The 17124-nt window shown below is 41.7% G+C and overlaps 1 protein-coding gene across 1 annotated transcript in view; it reads left to right on the forward strand.

The window, feature by feature from the left end:
- Positions 1–17124, forward strand: part of REDIC1 (regulator of DNA class I crossover intermediates 1) — a 243801-nt gene that overhangs the window by 135837 nt on the left and 90840 nt on the right. The window lies entirely within an intron of this gene.

A 17124-nucleotide genomic window follows, 5' to 3' on the forward strand; every position in this document is an offset into this window, starting at 1 on the left:
GTCTGCATAAATCAACCCATTTTGAAAACAGCACACCTCAGAGTATTCAAAACAGCGTTCAGAACGTGTTTTAACCCTTTAGGCATTTCAGTGGAATTAAAGCAAACTACAGGTGAAATTTACAAATTTCATTTTTTTTGCCAAAATTCATATGTAATCAATTTTTTTCTGTATCACAGAAAGGTTTTTCCAAGAAATGCAACTGAATATTTATTTCCCAGATTCTACACGTTTTAGAAATATCCCACATGTGGCCGTAGTGTGCTAACGGACTGAAGCACAGGCCTCAGAAGCAAAGGAACATCTCTGGGATTTTGGGGCCTCCTTATTTTAGAATATATTTTAGGCACCATGTCAGGGTTGAAGAGTTCTTATGCTGCCGATACAGTAAAAACAGAGAAAAAGTGACCCCATTTTGACCCCACAGTTGTTTTGCGAAATCTGTTTGAATTTGTGTGTGAAGATGAAAATTTACTTTTTTTCTGAAAAAACATAGAAATTTTACATTTTTACAAGGAATAAAGGAGAAAAAGCACCACTACATTTGTAAAGCAATTTCTCCCGATTATGGCAATACCACATATGTGGTAATACACTGCTGTTTGGACCCACAGCAGGGCTCAGAAGAGAAGGAGCATCATTTGGATTTGGAAGCATAGATTTTGCTGGAATAGTTTTCAGTGCCATGTCGCGTTTGCAATGGCCTGGAGGGACCAAAACAGTGGAAACTTCCCAAAACTTACCCCATTTTGGAAACTGGACCCCTCAAGGAATTTTTTCTAGGGGTGTGATCAATTTTTTAACCCCATAATTTTTTTGCAGAATCTTGTGGATATCTGGCGTGAAAAAGAACATTTAAAATTTTTTCACAACTGCTTCATTCATAGGACAGATTTTTCAGACACAGAGCATGCAAGTGAAGAAAAGCATTATTGGCCCATTTGTACCGAGTTCAGAGATACCCCCAAAGTGGTTCAAATATGTTGTGTGGACACATGGCAGTGCATGGAAGTGAAGGAGAAGCCTTAGGTTTTCAGGACTCAAGTTTTGCATGAGACTCTGAGCCCCCATAATGATTGGAAACCCCAGAAATGGCCCCATTTTGATAACTACACCCCTCTAAGAATTTTTCTCGTGTGCGATCACATTTTTGACCACACATTTTTTTTGCAGAATCTTGTCGAAATCTGGCGTGAAAAAAACTATTTTAAATTTTTTCACCAATGTTTCATTTATAGGACAGATTGTTCAGAGCATGCAAGTGAAGAAAAACACCTCAACATTTATTGGCTCATTTGTACCGAGTTCAGAGATACCCCCAAAGTGGTCCGAATATGTTGTGTGGGCACATGGCAGTGCCTGGAATTTCAGCAGCAGCCTTAGATTTTCAGGGCCCAAGTTTTGCATGATTGGTTCAACGGCCCCATTTGATCTTTGAAGAGACTCTGAGCCCCCATAACGATGGAAAACACCCAGAAATTACCCCATTTCGAATACTACAACCCTCAAGGAATTTATCTAGGGGTGTAATCACTTTTTTGACAGCACAGTTTCTTTGCAGAATCTTGTGGAAATGTGGAGTGAAAAAGAACATTTTCAAATTTTTTCACAAATGCTTCATTTATAGGACAGATTTTTCAGATACAGAGCATGCAAGTGAAAAAAAGCACCTCAATACTTATTGGCCCATTTGTACCGAGTTCAGAGATACCCCCAAAGTGATCCAAATATGTTGTGTGGGCACATGGCAGTGTCTGGAAGTGAAGGAGCAGCCTTAGATTTTCAGAGCCCAAGTTTTGCATGATTGGTTCAACAGCCCCATTTCATCTTTGAAGAGACTCTGAGCTCCCATAACGATGGAAAACACCCAGAAATTACCCCATTTCGAATACTACAACCCTCAAGGAATTTATCTAGGGGTGTAATCACTTTTTTGACGGCACAGTTTCTTTGCAGAATCTTGTGGAAATGTGGAGTGAAAAAGAAAATTTTCAAATTTTTTCACAAATGCTTCATTTATAGGACAGATTTTTCAGATACAGAGCATGCAAGTGAAAAAAAGCGCCTCAACACTTATTGGCCCATTTGTACCGAGTTCAGAGATACCCCCAAAGTGATCCAAATATGTTGTGTGGGCACATGGCAGTGCCTGGAAGTGAAGGAGCAGCCTTAGATTTTCAGAGCCCAAGTTTTGCATGATTGGTTCAACAGCCCCATTTAATCTTTGAAGAGACTCTGAGCCCACATAGCGATGGAAAACACCCAGAAATTACCCCATTTCGAATACTACAACCCTCAAGGAATTTATCTAAGGGTGTAATCACTTTTTTGACGGCACAGTTTCTTTGCAGAATCTTGTGGAAATGTGGAGTGAAAAAGAACATTTTCAAATTTTTTCACAAATGCTTCATTTGTAGGACAGATTTTTCAGACACTGATCATGCAAGTGAAGAAAAGCACCTCAACACTTATTGGCCCATTTCTTCTGAGTTTAGAAATACCCTCAAATTGGCCCTAATCTGCTGTTGCTGGATGTATTGCAGGGCCAGAAAGTATTGGAACACCACAAGGATTTTGAGGCCTTATTTTACTTGGATGATTTTTGGGCACATGTCATGTTTGCAAAGGCCTAAAAAATTGTGCAGATACTACACGATATTACAAATCCTAGATATTCATCTAGGGGTATAATGAGTATTTTTAGTTTTGTTATGGGGGATTTTACATTTTTAAATGGTGAAATGGTTATGGTAAATCAAAGTGACGGTAATTGTAAATGGAAGGGACTATAATTATAAATGAAAGGGACGGATGAAAATAAAATTTAGAACTCCAGAGAGGTGTGATATATTTGGAAGCACTCCTTGATACACAGTCCAGGGTGGGTGGGACAGGTGTTACACTGGTATGTCGTGTCTTTTCTTATGTCTCTTCTGGCACAGATACAACACTTTTTCTGGGGGCGCCTTTTTTTCCTGTGGGCGGCACTTCACCAGGAAAGTGCTGCCCTGGAACAATCCTGGGGACATCCGTACTTGCAGAGGCAGAACTTTCTCCTACCTCTGCCACATTCCCAAAGAGAAGAGATTTGATCACCTTCTCCTGGTACTCCAGGTATGTCCCCTCCTGACCAGTGCTCCTGTAGATGACAAAGGAGTTGTACAATGCCATTTGGATAAAGTGCACCGCAAGTTTTTTATACCAAATTTTTGATTTCCGCATGGCATTGTACGGCTTAAGCATCTGGTCAGAAAGGTCCACTCCCCCCATGAACTTATTATAGGCCTGGATGCAGACAGGCCATGACGTGGTGGTGGGTGTTGCACCACGCACAGGGACAAGAGAGCAGGTGGCATCATGGATTGATGTCAGCATTAGGACATCCTTCTTGTCCCTGAACTTCAAAAAGAGGACCCCTTCGCTAAGGAGCGCCCTGCTCTCCCCACGTTGCAGGAGTTGGCCGAGAAGGGTTTTTGGTAGCTGTCTCTGGTTTTTGCGGACCGTCCCACACGCCACTGTTTTTTGCTCCGCCAGGCATTTGAACAGGGGTACACTTGTATACCAGTTGTCTATATACAAGTGGTACCCCTTATTAAACAGTGGGTGAAGGAGGTCCCAGACAATCTTCCCAGTTGTGGTCAGGACGGGTGGACAGTTTGGGGGCTCAATTTGACTGTCCCTTCCCTCGTATATTTTAAACGTGTGTGTGTAGCCCGACTCCGACAACTTGTACATTTTTATGCCATACCTGGCACGTTTGTTGGGCAAATATTGCCTGAACTTCACCCTTCCCTTGAAATGCACCAGGGACTCGTCAATGGCAATTTCTCTACCAGGGGTATAAGATGCTGAAAATTTTTGGGCCAAATGGGAAATAAGGGCTCTAATTTTGTAGAGTCTATCAAAATTGGGGTCATCCTGGGGGGGGGGGGGGGGGGCACTGGGAATTGTAATTGAAATGTAAACATTTCTGTATTGCCTCAAAACAAGCCCTGGGCATTGTGGTGCGGTATAAGGGGCAGTGGTACAGAATATCGGTGGACCAATAGGCCCTCACCGTTGGCTTCTTCGTTAGGCCCATATTCAGTACCAATCCCCAGTACTGCAGCATTTCTGCTTTGTCAGTAGGATGCCACCTGTATGGCCTGGCATAAAAACTTTCGGGGTTGACAGCAATAAATTGTTGAGCACATAGATTAGTTTGCTCAACAATATTTTCCACAAGGCTGTCCGAAAAAAAGAGCTGGAAAAACTCAATCTCAGACAGCCCTGCTGTCTAGACTTGGCCCCCTGCTGCAGCAGTAAAGTCCGGTACTTGGGGGGTGTAGGAGGTTGGGGGGGCAACCAATTGGGTTCAGGTGCAGGTGTAACCTGAACACTAACCCTCCTGCGACTGCGAGGGGGTTCCTCGGTGTCGCTTGAGGAGGACAGAGCAAATGCGGACCCAGCATCACTCGCAGTATCGGTGTCCGATGCGAGCATCTCATATGCCTCCTCTGCAGTAAAGGTTTTGCGGGCCATTTTTATTGAATGTATACAAAAAATATTTTTTTTGTTCTTTTTTTTTTTTACGTAAAACACTAAATACTAACGTACACTAATGTTTTTTTTATTTTTTATTTTATGACACTATCACTGACTAAACTACATTGACAAAAAAGCAATAACTAACTGAGAATCACACACTGACTGACGATAACTAACAGACGGTCTGACGCTGACTGACACTAAATAAATGGACGCAGACTAAATTGACGCTGACTAAACTACACTCACAAAAAGACGATGACTAACTGACGCTGACTGACAGACGGACTGACCTAACACTAACGTACACTAATATGTTTTTTATTCTTTTATTTTATTTTATGACACTAAAACGAACACAGACTAAACTACACTGACAAAAAGGCGATGACGGACGCTGACTGATTGACAAACTGAACGGTCTGACGCTAACAGACGGTCTGAAACTAAGTGACGCTGACACTGATTGACACTGAATAAATTGACGCTGACTAACACTGACTAAATGGACGCTGACTAACACTGATGCTGACTAACACTGACGCTGACTAACACTGACGCTGACTAACGCTGACTAAATTGACTTTTTTTGAAATTTTTTAAAAAAAAGCACAAAAAAAAAAATAGCTCCCTTATAGACTGGGAGAGGAAGGGGCGGCATCACAGTTACACACTGTGATCAAGGGGTTAATGGGGGTATTATGGGGTTTTCTGAATTTGACTTCTCTTCACACGACAACTACGCTGCAGGCTCTGATCTCCTCGACTTCCTGACTCCTAGGGTATGTGCACACGGTAGCAGGCTTTTACGTCTGAAAAGACAGACTGTTTTCAGGAGAAAACAGCTGCCTCGTTTCAGACGTAAATGCTCCTCCTCGCATTTTGCGAGGCTTCTCTGACAGCCGTAAATTTTGAGCTGTGCTTCATTGAGTTCAACGAAGAACAGCTCAAATTATGTCTGAAAGAAGTGTCCTGCACTTCTTTTGACGAGGCTGTATTTTTACGTGTCGTCGTTTGACAGCTGTCAAAAGACGACGCGTAAATGACAGGTTGTCTGCACAGTACGTCGGCAAACCCATTCAAATGAATGGGCAGATGTTTGCCGACGTATTGTAGCCTTATTTTCAGACGTAAAACGAGGCATAATACGCCTCGTTTACGTCTGAAAATAGGTCGTGTGAACCCAGCCCAACAGAGGAGATCAGAGCCTGTGAAGTATTTCCTACTGAGAAGTGAGCTCCGATTGGTAAGTCTGCACAGACTTACCAATCAGAGCGATCTACAACAAGGGACAGCTTCAATTGGTCCCTTGTTGTCAGCCCGGACATCAGGGCAGACTGCCTGAGAAGTTAACCGCCGCTGCGGTGTAGCGCCGTGCGGCGGTTAACTTTTAAAGTACGGACGTAACTGCACAGCCAGGTGTGCAAAGTTACTGCTCACCTGGACGTGCATGTACGCCAAGGTGCGGGAAGGGGTTAATCATTTTCTGTTTGAAGTCTCTAATACAGGCTTCTTAACCCCTTCAGGACACAGCCTGTTTTGGCCTTGTGGACGAAGACTGTTTTTTCAAATCTAAGTGTATGTTCACACGGCTTAGCAAAATACGTCTGAAATTACAGAGCTGATTTCAGAGAAAACAGCCTCTGATTTTCAGGCGTTTTTGAAGCTGAAAATGAAATTTGGAGCTTCTTTTGAGGCTTCTTTTCAGGCGTTTCTAGATGCGTTTTTCATAGTGTTCAATGGAAAATCAGCTCCAAAAAATGCATCAAGAAATGACATGCTACATCTTTTTACGGAGCGTCTTTTTACGTTCCGTTTTTTTAAACAGAGGCGTAAAAAGACGCCCCGTATGAACTAAATGCTGTTTTATCCTATTGATTTCAATTGGCAGATGTTTGTAGGCGTATTAGGGGCTTTTTTTCAGGCGTAATTCGAGGCGTAAAACGCCAGAATTACGTCTGAAACCACTGCGTGTGAACATACCCTAACATGTCACTTGTGGTAATAACTTGGGAATGCTTTTACCTATCCAAGCGATTCTCAGTTTTTTTTCTTGTGACATATTGTACTTTGTTAGTGGAAAAATTAGCATTTTTCGAAATTTAAATGTAGATAGTAATACCGCCCAAAATAGTTACTAGTTAACATTTCCCATATGTCTACTTTATATTGGCATAGTTTTTTTAAATACTTTTCTTTTTCTTGGACGTTACAAGGCTTAGAACTGCCTGTGCCATGTGCATCATAGGAAAGACAGCGGGAGCTCAGGGAGTTAAATGCATGGCTTAAGTCTTGGTGTAGAGTAGAAGGCTTTGGGTTCCTAGAGCACTGGGCTGATTTTTCATTGGGGTACAAACTGTATTCTGCAGATGATTTGCACCTAAATGGAAGGGGGTTCGCTGTGCTGGGGGAGAGAATTCTAGTTGGGGTGGCGGAGTATTTAAACTAGGGCTGAGGAGGGAGGTCAATGTAGAAAATAAAGGAGTAGTCAGATTAGAGGGGGGTCAGACTATATTGGTAGGGGGAGAAACAGACTGTGGGGAGAGGACTAGACAACAGGATAGGGAGTTCCTTTTGTTACAAAACAGCAATGAAAATAAAAATGCCCGAATAATGTCAAATAATCTAATTTCTGATACTGAAAGTTAAAAACTGGTGTTGCTGAAACATGGCAAGACTCTTCTCCTGACTGGGCTGTAAATCTACAGGGTTTTACAGTGTTTCGGAAAGACAGGACAAATAGGAAAGGCGGTGGTGTATCTCTGTATGTGAGAAGGGATATGAAGGCGAGTGTGAATGAGACATTAGAGGGTAAAGATTGTGAGGAGGTTGAAACCTTGTGAGTGGAACTAGAAAGGGAGATAAAACACTGAAAAAAATTACTTTTGGTGTAATATATAGACCCCCCAATATAACTGAGGAGATGGAAGGTCAGCTATACAAACAGAAGGAGCGGGCTGCACAGGCTGGTACTGTAGTGATAATGGGAGATTTTAATTACCGGGATATTAATTGGCGTCATGGTTCGGCTTCAACTGCAAAGGGGAGACATTACCTCAACCTGTTGCAGGAAAATTTTATGGGCCAGTTTGTGGAAGACCCGACTAGAGGTGAAGCTCTGTTGGATCTAGTCATTTCTAATAATGCAGAGCTTGTTGGGAATGTCAATGTTCGTGAAAACCTTGGTAACAGTGATCACAATATAGTTACATTTTACCTATACTGTAAAAAACAAACACAGGCTGGGTGGGCAAAAACACTTAATTTTAAGAAGGCCAATTTTCCCAGGATGAGGGTTGCAATTCAGGATATAGACTGGGAAGAACTAATGTCAAATAATGGCACAAATGATAAATGGGAGATTTTTAAATCTACTTTGGGTAATTATAGTGCAACATTTATTCCTATAGGTAACAAGTATAAACTACTCAAATTAAACCCCACATGGCTTACACCTTCTGTAAAAAGGGCAATACATGACAAAAAAAGGGCATTTGAAAAATACAAATCTGAGGGTACAGCTGTAGCCTTTGTAAATTATAAAGACCTTAATAACATCTGTAAAAAGGTAATAAAATCAGCAAAAATACAAAATGAAAGGCAGGTGGCCAAGGATAGTAAAACAAATCCCAAAAAATTCTTCAAGTATATAAATGCCAAAAAGCCAAGGTCTGAACATGTAGGACCCTTAGATAGTGGTAATGGGGAGTTGGTCACAGGGCATCAAGAGAAGGCAGAGTTACTAAATGGGTTCTTTAGCTCTGTATATACAACAGAAGAAAGAGCAGCTGATGTAGCCGGTGCCAGTGCTGTTAATATATCAGTTGATATACTGAATTGGATGAATGTAGGTATGGTCCAAGCTAAATAAAATAAAATAAATGTGCACAAGGCCCTGGGACCAGATGGGTTACACCCTAGAGTTCTTAAAGAGCTTAGTTCAGTTATTTCACTCCCCCTCTTCATAATATTTAGAGATTCTCTAGTGACTGGTATAGTGCCAAGGGACTGGCGCAGGGCAAATGTGGTGCCTATTTTCAAAAAGGGCTCTAGGTCTTCCCCGGGTAATTGTAGACCAGTAAGCTTAACATCCATCGTGGGGATAATGTTTGAGGGGCATTTCTGGGACTATGTACAGGATTATGTGACAAAAAATAGTATTACAAGTAACAGCCAGCACGGTTTTCTAAGGACAGAAGTTGTCAAATCAACCTGATATGTTTTTATGAAGAGGTGTGCAGAAGCCTAGATAGAGGGGCCGCTGTGCATATAGTGTTTTAGGACTTTGCAAAGACATTTGACACTGTCTCTCATAGACGTCTAATGGGTAAATTAAGGACTATAGGTTTAGATAGTATAGTTTGTAATTGGATTGAGAATTGGCTCAAGGACCGTATCCAGAGAGTACTCTGAATGGTCCCCGGTTATAAGTGGACCCCAGGGTTCAGTGCTAGGACCACTATTATTCAACTTATTTATTAATGATATAGAGGATGGGATTAATAGCACTATTTATATTTTTGCAGATGACACTAAGCTATGTAATATAGTTCAGTCTATGGAAGATGTTCGTGAATTGCAAGCGGATTTAAACAAACTAAGTGTTTGGGCATACAGTTGGCAAATTAAGTTTAAAGAGGCTCTGTCACCAGATTATAAGTGCCCTATCTCCTACATAGTCTGATCGGCGCTGTAATGTAGATACTAGCAGTGGTTTTTATTTTGAAAAACGATCATTTTTGAGCAAGTTATGACCTATTTTAGATTTATGCTAATGAGATTCTTAAAGACCAACTGGGCGTGTTTGTACTTTTGACCAAGTGGGTGTTGTAAAGAAGTGTATGAGTCTGACCAATCAGCCTCATACAGTTCTCATTGTTCCAGCCCAGCATGATCTGCAGCACAGTGTGATTGTGCAGTGAAAGAAGAGGGGTATAGTTAGCATTTTTACCCCACAGGTTTTTTGCTGAACTTAGTGGAATTAGACCGTGAAAATGAAAATCTATTTTTTTTCCAATAAAACGTAGAAATTATCAATCTTTACAAGGCATAAAAAATAAAAAACACCCCAACATTTGAAAAGCAATTTCTCCTGATTACGGCAATACCCCATATGTGGTAAGAAACTGCCGTTTGGACACACGGCAGGGCTCAGAAGGGAAGGAGCGCCATTTGGCTTTTGGAGCTCAAGTTTGCTGGAATGATTTTTGGGTGCCACGTCGCATTTGCAAAGCCCCTGTGATACCAAAACAGTGGAAACGCCCCCAAAAGTGACCCCCATTTGGGAAACTACAGCCCTAAAATAATTTATCTAAGGGTATAGTGAGCATTTAGTCTTTATTGGTACCATTTTTGGGTACATGTGACTTTTTGATCCCTATTTATTTTTGGGGGCTGATGTGACTAAATATAGCGATTCTGGTATTGTTTTTTTATAATTATTTTTATATACCGTGCAGGATAAATAATATTATATTTTTATAGTTCAGGCCGTCACGGACAATGATATTATGCATAGTTTATTTTTTTATTTTTTTTCTAGAACTTTATAGGGGGGGAAAAGGGCGATTTTATTACTTGGAACTCTTACTTTTTTTTATTTTTATAAAAAAAAATGTACTATTTTTTTTTTAGTCCCTAGGGACTTGAAGATCCAACTGTTGGATTGTTGTTATAATACCCTGCAATACTGACAGGCATCGTATTAGGTCCTGCCTATGGCAGGATCTAATCGCCTTCCGTAGATGACAGACCCGGAGGCCTTTGTTAGGCCTCCAGTTGCCATAGCAACCATCGGCACAAGGACCAGCGCTGCAGCCCGTTAATCTACGTGGGGTGGTCGGGAAGGGGTTACCTGACTTGTTCATGTTTTTTTACAAATACATATCTACAAATGTGATAAAACAAAAAAAGTATCAATACTCACCCCTTCTCTCCCCCGGCGATCCAGCCCTGATATTGCCCTGATGCTGACGTTTTTAGAAATATACCATATGGGGTCGTAGTGCGCTCTCTTGTGAATTTTTGTGCCTCTTTTTTGTTAGGTTGTTTTCCAGGCATCATTATAGAATTGCAGAGGCCTTAAGGTGCCAAATCATAAGAAACACTACCCAAAAGACTCAATTTTGGTAACTACACTCCTTTAGAAGTTCACCTTAGGCCTCATTTACACGAGCGTGTGCGTTTTGCGCAGGCAAAAAAACGCAGCGTTTTGCATGTGCGCAAAAGGCACTTGACAGCTCCGTGTGTCATCAGTGTATGATGCGCGGCTGCGTGATTTTTGCGCAGCCGCCATCATAGAGATGAGGCTAGTCGACGTCAGTCACTTTCCAGGGTGCTGAAAAAGTTAACTGATCGGCAGTAACTCTTTCAGCACCCTCGACAGTGAATTCCGATCACAATATACAGCAACCTGTGAATAAAAAAAAGACGTTCATACTTACCAAGAACTTCCTGCTTCTTCCAGTCCGGTCTCCCGGCCGTTGCCTTGGTGACGCGTCCCTCTCTTGTCATCCGGCCCCACCTCCCTGGATGACGCGGCAGTCCATGTGACCACTGCAGCCTGTGATTGGCTGCAGCCTGTGCTTGGCCTGTGATTGGCTGCAGCTGTCACTTGGACTGAATTGTCATCCCGTGAGGTCAGACTGGAGGAAGAAGCCGGGAGTTATCGGTAAGTCAGAACTTCTGTGTTTTTTTTACACGTTCATGTATATTGTGATCGGAAGTCACTGTCCAGGGTGCTGAACCAGTTTAACTCTTTCAGCACCGTGGACAGTGACTGTCTCCTGACGTCGCGTACCGGAAAATTTTTTGCCTGGTTCGGTCAAAACGAGTTCGGCCGAACCCGGTGAAGTTTGGTGCGCTCATCTATAATTTGACACTCCGTTTGGATGTTTGTCAACAGAAAAGCACGTGGTGCTTTTCTGTTTACATTCATCCTTTTGACAGCTCTTGCGCGAATCACGCAGTTCGCACGGAAGTGCTTCCGTGCGGCATGCGTGGTTTTCACGCACCCATTGACTTCAATGGGTGCGTGATGCGCGAAAAACGCATGATTATAGAACATGTTGTGAGTTTTACGCAACGCACTCGCGCTGTGCAAAATTCACGCATTGTCTGCACTGCCCCATAGAGTAATATAGGTGCGTACGACACGCGTGAAAAGCACGCGCATATATTACGCTCGTGTAAATGAGGCCTAAGGGTGTAGTAAGCTTTTGGACCCCACAGGTGTTTCATATATGTTTTCTTAGAATTGGGTTGTTAAAATAGAAATTTTAGCTCAAAATGAGTATGGAAATACCCTATATTTGGACGTAGACTACTGTTTAGGCACGTGACAGTGTTTAGAAGGGAAGGAGCACCATTTGGAGTGCAGAAATTGCTGGATTTGTTTCTGGGTGCCATGTCGCATTTGCAGAGCCCCTGAACACAGTGAAACTCCCTCAGAAGTGACCCCATTTTGACAACTACACCCTCAAGGAATTCATCTATGGGTATGGTGAGCATTTCAAGCCCACAGGTGTTTTGTAGAATTTATTTGATTTGGGCAGTTCAAATAAAAAAATTATTTTTCCAAGAAGTTGTAGTTTTAGCTTAAAATATTTCATTTTCACAAGGAATGCTGGAGAAAAACCGGCTGGGCTCAGAAGGGAAGGGGCGCAATTTGGCTTTTTAAGTGCAGATTAACTAGATTGGTTTTTGGACGCCATGTCGCATTTGCAGAGCCCCTAAGGTACTGTAGAAAAGAAAAAACAGAGAACAGATCCAGCGACGTACGGTGGGTAAAAGGAAATCCTGGTTCCCACTTTATTGAACAGTCCAATAGACATATAACACACCGGAGGGAGAGTGCAATGTGGGTGGTCTACAAGGCAAGTAGTAGAAGCCTACGCATTTCGAATACAGACAGTATTCTTAGTCATGGCTGATAACGTCGCTCTTATTTTTTGCGCTCTCCCTCAGGTGTGTTATATGTCTATTGGACTGTTCAATAAAGTGGAAAAACAGGATTTCCTTTTACCTACCGTACGTCGCTGGATCTGTTCTCTGTTTTTTCTATGCTATCTGGCGTGTGCCGTCGCGGAGATCCGGGCGAGTTCTGAGGGCAGGACGCCGAGCTGGTGAGCTGGAGGATCCCTCCTCCCCCTATTTCCCTTATGTTTTCCCCTAAGGTACTAGTACAGTGCAAACCAACAAAAAGTTACCCCATTTTGGAAATTACACCCATCAATGCATTTACCTAGGGCTGTAGTGAGCATTTTGACCCGACAGGTGTTTTCCAGAAATTAGTGTGCATTGGATGCTGCAGAGTGAAAATGGCAATTTTCCACAGATATGGTATTTCAGTGCCCAATATGTTGCCCCAGCTTGTATCACTTTGAAAAGACAGTTCTCTTATTATTATTAAGCAGTATTTCCTGGTTTTAGAAACACCCTACATGTGGCCCTAATCTTTTACCTGTACATACAACAAGGATCAGTATTGAAAGAGCACCTTGCTCATTTGTAACTTACACGGCATTGGCCCACAATCGCAGAGGCTCTGATGTGAAATTATAAAAGAAACACCCAGGAAGTGACCACATTTTGGAAACTACACCCCTTAAAAGGAACCTGCCTGTTCATTGTCGTTATTCCCTCTCCTAAACTCCTCCTCCAACTGTAAATAACGGTCTGCAAACATTTTGCGCCTTTTATGGTAATAATCCAGTGTCCCTTTGTGCGCATACACCAGAGCAGGAGATCGATGCACAAGTGTGGGATTTCGTGTGTGCTGGGGGTGGCGAGAAACTATCAATCAAAAGTAAGGAGGCAGAGTTAACTCTGAAAGGCTTGAGGAATGAAGATATGACTCTTTTCAAACAAAGATATGACTCTTTTATGCTCATTAGCATACGGCACAGGAACATTAAAAAACTGAATACTAAAAGGTACAGAGCCTACCAGGGGTGAACCTAGCCCCTCTGCTGCCTGAGGCGAACTATAAAAAGGCACCCCCCCCCCCCCAATCTATCAGAGTTTTCTCATTACTGGCTTTACACATCAAACATGCAATATATAAAAATAAAAAAAATAGGAAAACATTTGTTGTTTATTTGTAAAGTGCTGTTTCATGTATAGAAAAGATTTAAAGAACTCTTTTTACTATATTACTTTAGTATCATAGATCAGCAACGCAGCATTAACACTGAAAATGGTTTAACATCTTCTATGCCCCCTTTTTATTACCTAATTGACTTATGATTTTTTAACCGAGTTCAGTGGCCCAGCGTGGACGGCATGATGCAGTGACGTCATCGTGCCGGGCAGTTGACGTCATCAGCGTGCTCCCGATCTCTTGTAGGCCTCAGGCCTAAACCAGGCTGTGGCCTACAAGAGCAAACGGCGGAGCAGGGGTTTCTATTGTGGCAAATTATTTTTTTTTTTACATTTTATACTGCTAACTTTTTTTTGGTGGGTTCCGCTGGACCGTTTGTACTACGTCGTAGATTCATTAGACTACTTCAATGATCTACTTTTAAAAAAAATTGTGAAAGAGGGTTGCATGGGGGAGTTTTGATTTCAATAAAAAAAAATTCTTATGTCTGTTTTTTTTAAATACTTTATTATGGCCTTAGTAATGGCAGCTGTCTGATTGACAGCGTTCAATTACTAAGGCTGGGGCTTCGCATTAGCCAGTAAAAAGGCTATCACTAACCCCTATTATTACCCCGGTTCCCACTGCCGCCAGAGATACCGGGAAGAGTCGAGTACGATTCAGTACCTGGCCATCTGAAACGACGGTTAGGCCGCAGGCTGGTATTATCAGGCTGGGAAGGGCCAAAAAAGTGGCCCTTCCCACCCTGGGGATGCTAGGCTGCAGCTGCTTTATTGTATCTGGCTGGTTATGAAAAATTGGGGAAACCCCTCGTCATTTTTTAAAAATAATATTGAAAAAAAAATTACGTGAGATCCCCTCCATTTTTCCTAGCCAGCCAGATACAATAAAGCAGCAGCAGCAGCAGCCTAGCATCACCAGGGTGGGAAGGGCCATGGTTTTTGTCCCTTCCTAGCCTGATAGTACCAGCCTGCGGCCACCCAAGTACCCTTCACTTCAGATGGTCAGGTGATGGATCGTACCCAGCTCTTCCCGGTACTCCTGGTGGCGGTGGGTACCCGGGGTAATAATAGGGGTTAGTGATGGCCTTATTACTGGCTAACACTAAGCCCCTTCTTAGTAATGGATGCTCTCAATCAGACAGCAGCCATTACTAAGGCGGTAATGAAGTATTAAAAAACAGAGACATAAAGAAATTTATTTTATTGAAATGACAACTCTTCCACACAATCCACTTTAACCATTTTATTAAAAAAAAAAGAAAAAAAGCTTACATCAGCGAAGTAGTCCAACTAATCTACGACGTAGTCCAAATGGTCCATCGGAACCTGCAAAACAAAAATTAGCAGTATGAAAAATAAAAATAAAGTTGGCTGCCCCCACAGACATATGAATAAATAGCTACCTTCGGGAACATATTAAAATAATTAGAAAAATTAGGCCCATAAAATAAAACATATCAAATAAAAATAAATAAATTATAACACCTTTCTTTTAACCCCTTCCCTCTTTGGCCGCTTTTGACCTTCCTGACAGAGCCTCATTTTTCAAATCTGACATGTTTCACTTTATATGGTAATAACTCCGGAATGCTTTTACCTATCCAAGTGATTCTGAGATTGTTTTCTCGTGACACATTGGACTTTATGTTACTGGCAAAATTTGCCCGATACATTCAGTATTTAATTGTGAAAAACACCAAAATTTAGCGAAAAATAGCAAAAATTTGCATCGTTTTTTGAACATCATTTTATTTTTCTAGGACGTTACAAGGCTTAGAACTTTAGCAGCAATTTCTCACATTTTCAAGAAAATTTCAAAATGCTATTTTTACAGGGGCCAGTTCAGTTGTGAAGTGGCTTTGAGGTCCTTAGATATTAGAAACCCCCAATAAGTCACCCCATTTTAAAAACTGCACCCCTCAAAGTATTCAAAACAGCATTTAGAAAGTTTCTTAACCCTTTAGACATTGCACAGGAATTAAGGCAAAGTAGAGGTGAAATTTACAAAGTTCATTATTTTTTTCCAGAAATTCATTTTGAATCCATTTTTTTTGTACCACAGAATGTTTTACCCAAGAAATGCAACTCAATATTTATTGCCCAGGTTCTGCAGTTTTAGGAAATATCCCACATATGGCCCTAGTGTGCTACTGGACTGAAGCACCGGCCTCAGAAGCAAAGGAGCACCTGGTGGATTTTGGGTCTCCTTTTTATTAGAATATATTTTAGGTACCATGTCAGCTTTGAACAGGTCTTGTGGAACTAAAACAGTGGAAACCCCCCAAAAGTGACCCCATTTGGGAACCTACACCCCTCGAGGAATTTATCTAGGGGTGTAGCAAGCATTTTGACCGGCCAGTTTTTTTGCAAAAATTTTTGGAACTAGGCCATGAAAATGAAAATCTAAATTTTTTCAAATAAAATGTAGGTTTAGCTAATTTTTTTTCATTTCCAAAAGAACGAAAGTAGAAAAAGCACCACAACATTTGTAGAGCAATTTCTCCCGAGTAAAACAATACCCCACATGTGGTAATAAACGGTTATTTGGACACACAGCAGGGCTTAGAATGGAAAGAGCGCCATTTGGCTCTTGGAGCTCAAATTTAGCAGGAATGGTTTGCGGAGGCCATGTCGCATTTGCAAAGCCCCCTAGGGGACAAAACAGTGGAAACCCCCAACAAGTGATCCCATTTTGGAAACTATACCCCTCGAGGAATTTATCTAGGGGTGTAGCAAGCATTTTGACCGGCCAGTTTTTTTGCAAACATTTTTGGAACTAGGCCATGAAAATGAAAATCTACATTTTTTTCAAATAAAATGTAGGTTTAGATAATTTTTTTTCATTTCCACAAGGACTAAAGGAGAAAAAGCACCATAAAATTTGTAAAGAAATTTCTCCCGAGTAAAACAATACCCCACATGTGGTAATAAACGGTTGTTTGGACACACGGCAGGACTTAGAAGGGAAAGAGCGCCATTTGGCTCTTGGAGCTCAAATTTAGCAGGAATGGTTTGCGGAGGCCATGTCACATTTGCAAAGCCCCTAAGGTGACAAAACAGTGGAAACCCCCAACAAGTGACCCCATTTTGGAAACTATACCCCTTGAGGAAATTATCTAGGGGTATAGTGAGCATTTTGACCCCACAGGTGTTTTACAGAACTTATTGGAAGTAGACCGTAAAAATGAAAATCTACATTTTTTCAAATAAAATGTAGGTTTAGGTATTTTTTTTTCATTTCCACAAGACTGAAGGAGAAAAAGCACCATAAAATTAGTAAAGCAACTTCTCCCGAGTAAAACAATACCCCACATGTGGTCATAAACGGCTGTTTGGACACACGGTAGGGCTCAGAATGGAACTAGCACCATTTGGATTTTGGATAGTGTCTGGGCGCCATGTCACATTTGCTGAGCCCCTGTAGTACTAGTACAGTGGAAACACCACAAAAGTGACTCCATTTGGGAAACTGCACCCCCTGAGGAATCATCTAGG

Source organism: Rhinoderma darwinii, chromosome 3 (assembly GCF_050947455.1).
Source record: "Rhinoderma darwinii isolate aRhiDar2 chromosome 3, aRhiDar2.hap1, whole genome shotgun sequence".
NCBI lineage: Eukaryota > Metazoa > Chordata > Amphibia > Anura > Rhinodermatidae > Rhinoderma > Rhinoderma darwinii.